We start from the raw sequence: 10,673 nt of genomic DNA on the forward strand, positions 1-10,673 counted from the left end.
GTATAGATTTAAAAAATCACACACAATGGGGCCAACAACTAACTGGTGGTGGCAGGCGGGGGGAGCTTATCTGAAAAGCCTGGGAAAGCCCACAGGTTTGCAGAAAAATCTGGGGAACCCCCCCCCCCCCAAAAAAAAACCTAGAGGGTTACAAAACCCAAAATAATAAAGTCCATGTCATCAAGGTCTTGCAAGGCAACTTTGGGGAAATTTGTCAAATTGTGGTGCAGGAGAAGACTCTTGAGAGTCCCTTGGACTGCAAGAAGATCAAATCAGTCAGTCCTAAGGGAAATCAACCCTGACTGTTCCCTGGAAGGTCAGATGCTGAAGCTGAAGCTCAAATACTTTGACCAACAAATGAGAAGGTAGCACTCACTGGAGAAGATCCTGATGCTGGGAAAGACAGAAGGTAAAAGAAGAAGGGGACGGCAAAGGATGAGATGGCTGGACAGCATTACTGATGTAACTAACATGAATTTGAGCGGACTTCGGAGGACCATGGAAGACAGGAGGGCCTGGAGTGTCTTGGTCCCTGGGTTGCAAAGAGTCAAACTTGACTGTGTGACTGAACAACAAAAGACAATCACAACAATATTGCTTGAATAGGCTTGCTAGTCCCCAGGTCCGGGTGGGTATCCCCCAGTTTTGCAGGCTCCTCCCCACCACCAGCCAGCTGGCTGGTGGGGAGAAGCCCTGCCTCAACAGCCACCAAGTGCCTTTAGATCTCAGGCAGGTTCAGAAGCTTGCAATTGCTTCTGCTTTGGAAGCTGTGTGTGTGCCTTTAAATCTTAGAAAGACTGAAGGTGCTGGGGGGGGGGGTGATCAGGAAGAGCCACGTGTGAAAGAGAGGAAGCCAGAGAGCCCAATCCCATGGTTTGTTTTGCATTTCTTTGAGAAGTTGTATAGTAAAAGGGATAGTAAAGTGTTAACTAGAACCTGAGAGTGGGATAGAGGAAAACTCCATCACCTAGACCTCTCAGTAAGTTGGCTGAAATACAGCAGATTGTTACATTCAGCAACTCTGTTGAGTAAAGCTATCAATACCACTGCCTCAGGGGAATCACAAAAGTGTGAGCATGCAAACTTTATTTTGGCTGCTTTGTTAGTGTGTGTGATATAAATCCAATATCATCATCATCTTCTATTTTTATTCATTTATTTTAGCGAATAGGAAAGTCTCCTGGCTCCACCCCAAAGTCCCCAGATACTTCCTGAGTTGGACCTGGTAACCCTTTGCTTGAAGCTTCCATCTCTGTTCATGAAAGATGGTAGGAAAGGTAGCAGAGAAAGAGGAGAGAAGGTTTTAACGCTGGAGAGGGAGAGAACAGAAAAGATAGGTGAGTGGATGAGTAAGAAGTTGAAAAGCTGCCTTTGGGAGAGGAGGGAAAACTAAAGAATGGGGAGCTAGATAAACATACATTAATTGTGGGGGGAGGAGAGAGGCCATATTGGCTGCCAGGGGGCAGGAAAGAGTAATGTGAGAAAGGGAGCTAGGGTTGCAAGGTCTGTGTTGGAAAATACCTGGAGACTTTGGGGGTGGATCTGAGAGAGGGTAGGGTTTGGGGAGGGGACAGGCCTCAGCATAGTACCATGCTGTTAGGCTTGTTAAACCCCAGTTGGGGGCAGGGGATCCTCTGGTTTGGAGGCCCTCTTCCTGCTTCAGGGTCATCAGAAAGTGGGGAAGGGGGGGGAGGGAAATGTCTGCTGGGCATTTCATTGTACCCTATGGAGGTCGCTTCCCATATAGGGTATAATAGAGAATCAATCAATCTGTGGGTATCTGGGACTCTGAGGGGGCTATTTTTTTAGGTAGAGGCACCAAATTTTCAGCATGGCATCTGATGTCTCTCCCCAAATAAACTCCCAACTTTCAAGAATACTGGACGAGGGGGTCTAATTCAATAAGCCACAAAAGAAGGTGCCCCTATTCTTCATTATTCCATATGGAGGGAAGGCATCTAAAAAGCACACAGTTCCTTCATATGTGACTGCCAGACCTCCCAGAACTCCCTTTTGAGTTCAGTCGTGCTTGCCACAACTTTGTTCCTGGCTCCACCCCCAAAATTACCAAATATTTATTGAGTCAGACCTGGCAACCCTAAATGCTATAGAGTCCACCCTTCAGGGAAGGACCTCGCAGGGTGCAATTCCATAAAGTCCACCCTTCCAAACAGCCATTTGCTCCAGAAGAGCTGATCTGCCAGCTGGAGATCAGTTGTAAAAGTGGGAGATCTCCAGGCCCCACCTGGAGGCTGGCAACCCAGGAACACAGGGAAATAAGTTGTCCTCACGGGTCCTTCATTTGTTCTGCATTATAAATGTTTAATGATGACATTTAACATAAGACTAGAAGGTTTAGCCTTGTGCTCTAAAAAGAGGTAATCAAGAAATTTGACATTCACTTTAATAATACATCACTAGCCTGGTGCTTTTCTTAATGTACAATTATAATGCAATCAGCATGCAGTGCATTTGTGTGCTTTTTATTTTAGTCCTTCTTGAATGGCTAGAAGCTATGGGCATTGTGGCTGAAAAGTTTCAGAAGCTTTAACTTTTAAAAGGTGGGTATTTCTGTGAGATTAAATTGCAGGGAGGTGCAAAGGAAGTGAAAGTGAATGAAGAACAATGTTTATCTTACATGAAATGCTTATGAAACAGCTCAGCAATAACAAGTGCATTCTGTGCATGACTAATAGATAGGAGTTGTTTTGCAATGATATCAAACTGAATGTTGACATGCAAAGGAAGGAAAAGAAAAAAAGGAAGGCCTTAACCACATTTGGAAAGCAGTTGTTGACTCTGACCTTGAGGCCCTTGTAGCTAAGGTAGCTTATATTTTCAAGATGGCTAAAGCTAGCCTGATCTCGTCAGATCTCAGAAATTTAAGCAGGATCAGCCCTGGTTAGTACACGGATGGAAGACCACTGTGGAAGTCCAGAGTCACTACACAGAGGCCAGCAATGGCAACCTAACCACCTCTGCTTGTCTCTTGTCTTGAAAATCCTATGGGTTTGCCATAAGTGGAGTAGGACATGATAGCACTTTCCATTGCCAAATGTTCAGTAGAACCACGTAGTATGGGCTTCATGGAATGGATCAATTGCCTATAACTATCCATTCTTTTCCCCCCTACATCTATAATTATACCATATCAAAAGCCATTTTTCATTCTGTATAATAGAACTGATGACAGGCTGACTCACAAATACCAGATATTCAGAGGAACAGTCAGAGAAACAAGGCATGAGCTGAGTTTTATTTACACGCAATGATTCATTTTAGAGTTTCTTATAGGAAAACAGTCCCATCTTTAGGGTTGCCAAGTCCAATTCAAGAAATATTTGGGGACTTTGGGGGTGGAGCCAGGAGACATTTGGGGTGGAGCCAAGATCAAGGCAGTGACAAGCATAATTGAACTCCAAAGGGAGTTCTGGCCATCACATTTAAAGGGACAGCACACCTATTCAATTCCTTCCATAGGAAATAATGAAGGATAGGGGCACCTTCTTTTGGGGCTCATAGAATTGGACCCCCTGGTCCAATCTTTATGAAACTTGGGGGGTATTTTGGGGAGAGGCACTAGATGCTATACTGAAAATTTGGTGCCTCTACCTCAAAAAACAGCCCCCCCCCACATCTCCAGGAATTCCTCTCGCCCAGCTGGCAACCCCCTCCCCCAAGAGGAAATATTCTCCTCCGAGCCCTTCTCCCCCCCCCCCCCGCCCAACTGTAGAAATCTTCGTCGTGTCCTGCAGGCCAGCCAGTGAGGGCATGCAGGCAGTTCCCTAGAACTACAATGAATTCCCAAAGTCCAGATTCCCGGAGGGGGGGAGGGCTTAGGTCCTGCCGAGGAGGTCTTTTGTTCTCCACCCAAAGCAACCCCCCCTGCACATTTCTAGGCATTTCCCATCCTGGCTGGAGCTGACCTCCCTGCCGCCCTTTACCGAGGCTCTCCAAATGGGCCGGTCGTGCGCCGCGCCTTCCCTCTGCAGCGCCACAAGAGCCTTCTGGCCACAGGGCCAGCCCGGCTGCGCGCCGCCTTCCCAGCTGGACTCCGCTCCGTTCCCGGCGCCTTGGGTCTCTCCAGTCCCCACCCCCCGGCCTGGCTGAGTGGCGAAGGCTGCAGGTAGGCTGCTGCTTGGTCCCCGCGCGCCTTCCCCGACAGTGCCCACGACGCCTGACCGGCACTCCTCCAGCCACTGAAGGCAAGGGCAAGGCAGGAGGCAGGGCCCCAGGGAAGCACTGCGGCTCGCCTCTAGCTCCGGCCACGCTTTTGGAAGCAGCAGCAGCAGGCAGCCAGCCGGGAGTGAGGCACGCCCGGCACCGCTGCCGCCTTTGGAGCCGCTGGCTGGGCTGCCCTCAAGGGTGGGAAGGGAAGGGGCGAGGAGAAGCTGCTGGGATCGGGGCTGGGTGGGAAGGGCCGCCATTCCCCCCGCTTTCCAGATTTTTGGCGAGTGGGGGGGGGAGAAGCCTCCAAAACGGGGGCCCCCAGCCCAGGCGGGGGATTTGGGAAGCCTACCCATCTTTGACCTGTTCATAATTATGAAAAGTGCTATATTTGCTATAGGATTATATTTGAGGGGAGGGGGTGGCAGTTATAGCTTCTTCTTGCTTACTGTGCTGCCCTGTTTGTTTTTAACACAAGAGAGCATTTTGGGTACAATATTTACATACTATTTATATAACTTACCTGGGAATTGCCCTCCCCCTTGAGACTCACCTGATACCTACTTTCTTTTCCTATCCTTTAGGTAGCTTTTAACTAAGATGTTCCATTTTTAAGGACTGTTTTTATTAATATGTTAAGACTGCTCTGTTTTATGGGCTGCTTTTAGTGATAGTTTTATGGGCATGTTTTTTCTTATTATTTACCAGCTTGTTTTATTACATTTTTACTGCTAACAATTTGTCCTCCTTGTTTTTATTATAGGCTGGGTTTGTTTTATTGTTGTGAATCACCTTGAACAGGTCTAGAGAGGTAGCATACATTTTTTCCCAAAGAAATACTCATGTATGGCCTCAATGGCTAGCCTGTAAGGCACAAAAGAGATTAGATTTATACCTCACCCTTCACTCGGAGTCTCAGAGCAGCATACAATCTCCTTTCCCTTCCTCTCCCCACAACAGAAACTCTGTGGGGTAGGTGAGCTAGGTGAGGTTCCTCTCTGAGAATTGCTCTTGAGAGAACAGCGCTAAGAGAACCATAGATAAAAATATAAATTCAATAGGTTCCGATGTGCAAATATGGAACAATACAATCAACACTGGAAATATACTTATTATCATGACGAAGTGTGCACAAACATATATTTTAGTGACAAAGACTTAACAGCATTTAAACATACAGTAATGCTCCCAGAATAGCAGCTGGTTACAAAACACAATCATGGAAGAAGTATAATGGTGAAAAAGACCACACAACATATATGGGGCAAAGCCCGCTTCCTGTGCACATCTCTATGTCCTGTCGTCTTCCATGCTGCTACCAAGGAATCAAAAAAATTCCACTGGAGAGAGAAAGGGGACCGCATTCCTAGGTCAAATTACAGTTTTGTTCCTTGTCCCTTCATCAGCCTTGTCCCATCCACAACCATCATTTCATGGAGCCACAGGGAAATACTTTTGCTTTCAGATCAACACATTTCTTTTTTGCTTTGCACCCAGATTGTTTTATTGTTGTGAGCCACCTTGAACAGGTCTACAGAGGCAGCATACATTTTTTTCCAAATAAATAAATACTCATGTATGGCTTCAGTGGCTAGCCGGTAAGGCACAAAAGACGAGATTGGATTTATACCTCACCCTTCACTTGGCATCTCAGAGCAGCATACAATCTCCTTTCCCTCCTTCTCCCCACAACAGACACCCTGTAAGGTAGGTGAGATAGGTGAGGTTCTTCTCTGAGAATTGCTCTTGAGAGAACAGGTCTAAGAGCTGTGGCTGACGCAAGGCCACCCAGAAGTTGCATGTAGAGGAGTGGAGAATCAAACCCAGTTCTCCAGATTAGAGTCTGCCACTCTTAACCACTATACCACAGCTGGCAATGTCATCATCGCAAGGTAGTGTGGATGTGTAGGGGAAAGGGGGGCTTTTGTAGAATGACATGAAGTGGTATGCTGGCCTTGTGAACATGGCTGCTGTAACATACTCGAAGCGGAGACGAGAGTAGGGCAACATAGTTTATTAGGAGCACGTTGCAAGAGAGCGAACACGCGGGCCGGGTCCCGCTTATGTACAATCTCCGGTACAGCCTACTGGACAGGTCGGGCCAATCCTGACCTGTTAAACTTCCCGCCGCAGCTGTTGATTGGCAGGGATTACGCGCCCCGCGCTGGAGGCGCCTGGGACGGCCCAGTCGCCTCTGCGCATGGCGCTTGTGGCTGCCGATACACTACACCTCTCCCCCCCTGGTTAATGAACATAGTCTTTAAGATACGCGGGAGGCCGGCGCTCCCTGGTGGACCGTCTGGGGAGGTCCTGTGGAGAGGGCGTGGTCGCTGCTGTTGGTGCGTCTGTGGATCGTGGTGCGGACGGGGGCTGCGGGTCTGGTTCTGCTGGTCCCTCGGGCTCTGTTGGCCCCGGCGCTTCTAGCGGGGGTATAACTGGTGTTGGGGCCGCGTCCTCTGATCGGTCTCCAGTCGGCTCCACCCCTGCTCTCTCCCCCTCAGTGTCTGCTGGTTCCTCTGGTAGCGTGCGGCGGCGCAACTGGTCTATGTGCCGCCGTAATACTTGGCCCCCCTCCGTGGATATATCATAGTGGTGGGACCCAGTTACTCGTAGCACTCGGCCCGCCACCCAGTCGGGGCCCCTCGCGTAGTTCCGGGCGTATACGTGATCGCCCGCAAAGAACCCTCTGGCCGCGTCCCGGACCTCTGGACTCTCGCGGGTGTCTGAAGCCCGGTCAGGATGTAGTCTGTCCAGTCGGGTTATGAGCTTGCGCCCCATGAGGAGCTCTGCCGGACTAACCCCTGTGACCGGGTTGGGTGTGATCCTATTATCGAAGAGGAACGCGGCCAACCTGTGGTCCCAGTCGCCCTGTACAATTTGGCTCAGGGCTTCCTTTGTTGTGCGGACCATCCGCTCTGCCTGGCCGTTGGTGGCCGGGTGGAAGGGGGCCAACCTTATGTGCCTAATCAGATATCGCTGGAGGAATGCCTGGAAGTCGGCTGAGGTGAACGCGGTCCCGTTATCGGAGACTATGGTGTCCGGGATACCGTGTGTACATAAGACCCTGCGCAGCTCCTTGATTGCGGCGGCTGACGAGGTGGACCCTACGGGAATGACCTCCAGCCATTTGGTGTAGGCGTCCATGATTATCATGAAGATCTGCCCCTGGAATGGCCCCGCGAAGTCGAGGTGGAGTCTCGACCATGGCTTCCTGGTAGACTCCCACCGTGTCGCGGGGGCGCTGGGAGGCTCGGGCCGCGTTTCCTGGCATGTCTGGCACCTCCGAACCCAGGTCTCAATCTCCCCGTCCATCCCCGGCCACCAGACGTAGCTCCTGGCTAACGCCTTCATTCGACTATGCCGGGATGGGTCTCGTGTAGGGATTCCAGGACCCGCTTCTGCAGCGGGGGCAGGACCACCACCCTGCTTCCCCATAATAGGCACCCTTTGTGGGCTGCTAGTTCCTCCCGCCTGGTCTTATATGGCTTGAATTCTTCCCCCATGTTCCCTTCTGGCCAGCCCCTCACCACCCAGTCGAGCACCCGTGCCAGTTTCTTGTGTTTCTGTGTGGCCTTGGCTACCTCCGCTGCGTGGAGGGGCTTGCTCCGGGAGGCTCTCCATCAGCATGACCTGGTGTGTGGGGGTGGGGTCTGGACCCGTTTCAGGAAGCGGCAAACGGCTGAGCGCGTCCGCGTGACCCATAGCCTTGCTGCCCCGGTGGACCAGTGTGTACGTGTATGAGTTGAGGAATTGGTTCCACCTCAACACGTGCTGTGAGAGTATTTGGGGGGTTTGTCGGTCTGGGGCCAGTAGACCTAAGAGGGGCTTGTGGTCCGTGGCAATGGTGAACCTTCTCCCGTATAGATACTCATGGAACTTGTGGACCCCCGCCACGATTGCCAGGGCCTCCTTATCTATCTGCGCGTAGTTGTGCTCGGCTGGAGTGAGTGTGCGGGAGTAGTAAGCGACCGGTACCTCCCTCCCGTCCAGGAGCAGGTGCCCCAGGACTGCTCCCACCCCATAAGGCGACGCATCGCAGGCCAGGATGACGGGGAGGCCCTCGTCAAAATGGTGGAGCACCGCATTGGAAACCAGGACGTCCTTGACCGCCTGAAATGCGGCGGCCTGTCGTTTGCCCCAAACCCAAGGGGCTTTTTTGTCCAGCAGCCGGTGAAGGGGCTCTGCCAGGGCTGCCTTGTGGGGGAGGAATGAATGGTAAAAGTTGAGCACCCCCAAGAAGCTTTGTAGCTCCACTTTACACGTGGGGGCCGGGGCTTGCACGATGGCTCGGGTCTTTTCTTCCGTTGGGTGGATTCCTGCCGCGTCGACGGCGAACCCCAGGAACTCCACCCGTGGGACCCCCAGCAAGCATTTCTCCCTCTTAACCTTGAGCCCCGCTGCCTGGAACCGGCGGAGCACCTCTCGAAGGCGGTTGCCGAATTCTTCGGGGTCCGGGGCGGCGACTAAAACGTCATCGAAGAACGGCTGGACTCCTGGGATCCCTTTAAGGAGAGCGTCCATTATACTCTGGAAAATCCCCGGAGCGACGCTAACCCCAAACTGTAGCCTCTTCACCTGGAAGGCCCCCCTGTGCGTCACGATCGTTTGGGCCTCCGCCGTCTTGTTGTCTACTGGGAGCTGCTGGTAGGCCTGTGCCAGGTCTAGCTTCCCAAATATCTTAGATCCCGCTAGGGCGGCCAGGACGTGGCTCACCACCGGCACTGGGTAGGGGTTGTCCTGTAGTGCCTTATTAATGGTGCATTTATAATCGGCACAGATCCGCACCTCCCCGTTTGGCTTGATGGGGGTTACGATGGGGGTTTCCCAGGTGGCGTAGTCCACTGGCTCGAGGACACCTTGGGCCGTGAGGCGGTCTAGCTCTGCCTCTATTTTAGGCTTCAAGGCGAACGGGACCCTACTCGCCTTGAGCCTAATCGGCCTGACCGTGGGGTCTAGTGGTAGGGAAATGGCCGGCCCTTTGTAGCTCCCTAGAGACCCATCGAACACGTCCGGGAACTCTCAGCATATTTCCCCGAACCCCCTGGGCTTTAGGGTTTGCTCCACCCCCTCCACGCGGATCCCCAAGGGTTTGAACCATGCCAGTCCTAGCAGGGTGGTCAGCTGGCGCTTTACCACCAGGATGTCTAGTGGGCCGTAGAAGGACCCCCGCTCGACTTGCACCCGGGCCCACCCCGCGATTTGCACCGGATTCTTCTGGAAGTCCCAGAGTGTTAAGTCCGCCGGCCGTAGTCGAAGCCGCTGGCCGGGGCACAGTTTCCTCAGGGTTTCCTCGGCTATGATGGAAAGGGAGGAACCTGAGTCCACCTCCATTTGGCAGGGGTTCCCTTCTATGAGGACCGCCAGTTTAATTTTGCCGGGGGTGTTGAGGGCAAGTTCAGTACCTGCGGGGTTGTGGAGTCTGCGGTGTGGAACTCCGCCGACTCGCGATGCGTGGTCGGCCTCCGGCGGTTGGGCTTGGCTCGGCAAGCTCGTGCAATGTGGCCGGTCTTTCCGCAGCTCCGGCAGTCCCAGGTCCGGTACTGGCAGTCCCTCCGGTCGTGTGGGTCGCCGCAGCTGGCGCACTTGGTGGCAGGGGCTCTCTCCGCCGCTGGGGGTCGTTCGGACGCTCGGGGCCGTTGGGCTGCTCTGCTGGTTTGCCCGGCTGGGCGGCGCAGCTGGTGGGCCTCTCCCTCCTCTGGGCGGTCGTGGTCCAGCTCCTCGTGGTGGACGGCTTCTGTCCAGGCCTTGGGAAATGTCCTGGAGGTCCTCTCGAACACCACGGCTTCGTTGAAGGCGCTCTGGAGGGTGAGCTCTTCCTTGGCGAAGAGCTTCTGCTGAAGCCTCTCGTCGCGGAGGCCCTACGTGAAGCGATCAGCCAGGGTGTCTTCCAGCTGGGGGAAGTTGCAGTTCCTGGCGATCCTGCGGAGGGCCGCCAAGTAGTCGGCGGCCGACTCTCCCACAGCCTGGTCCCTCCGGTGAAACAGGAACCGACGGGCCACGCGTGAAGGCTGAGGCAAGAAGTGACCGGTGAGGAGTCTGCTGATCTCCGCGAAGGACTTCTCCATGAGGCGGGCGGGGGACGTGAGACCTTTGGCGATCTCGAATGTGGCCGCCCCACAGATGCTCAGGAGAACGTCCCTCTTCATGCTGTCCTCCGTGACTTTGTTGGCCCTCAGGTAACATTCGACCCGTTCCAGGTAGGACTCCCAGGCCTCTGGATTCGCGGGGTCGAACGGCTCAATGTGACTGGTGGTTCCGCCCTGGCTGGCCATGGTGGCTGCGGCTGCGGTCGTGGCCGGGTGATGCCCTTGGTCTCCGATGTAGCCGATGAGGCTAGGATCCCATCCTCGTCGCCAGTGTAACGTACTCGAAGCGGAGACGAGAGCAGGGCAACATAGTTTATTAGGAGCACGTTGCAAGAGAGCGAACATGCGGGCCGGGTCCCGCTTATGTACAATCTCCGGTACAGCCTACTGGACAGGTCGGGCCAATCCTGACCTGTTAAA

General features: G+C 53.1%; 1 pseudogene; it reads right to left on the minus strand.

Moving 5' to 3' along the window:
* Window positions 1-1,303: 1,303 nt before the first annotated feature.
* On the minus strand, window positions 1,304-10,439 carry LOC132572009 (uncharacterized; annotated as a pseudogene).
* Between the last annotated feature and the right edge of the window lie 234 nt (window positions 10,440-10,673).

The sequence above is a fragment of the Heteronotia binoei genome, chromosome 5, assembly GCF_032191835.1.
Source record: "Heteronotia binoei isolate CCM8104 ecotype False Entrance Well chromosome 5, APGP_CSIRO_Hbin_v1, whole genome shotgun sequence".
In the NCBI taxonomy this organism is placed as follows: Eukaryota; Metazoa; Chordata; class Lepidosauria; order Squamata; family Gekkonidae; genus Heteronotia; species Heteronotia binoei.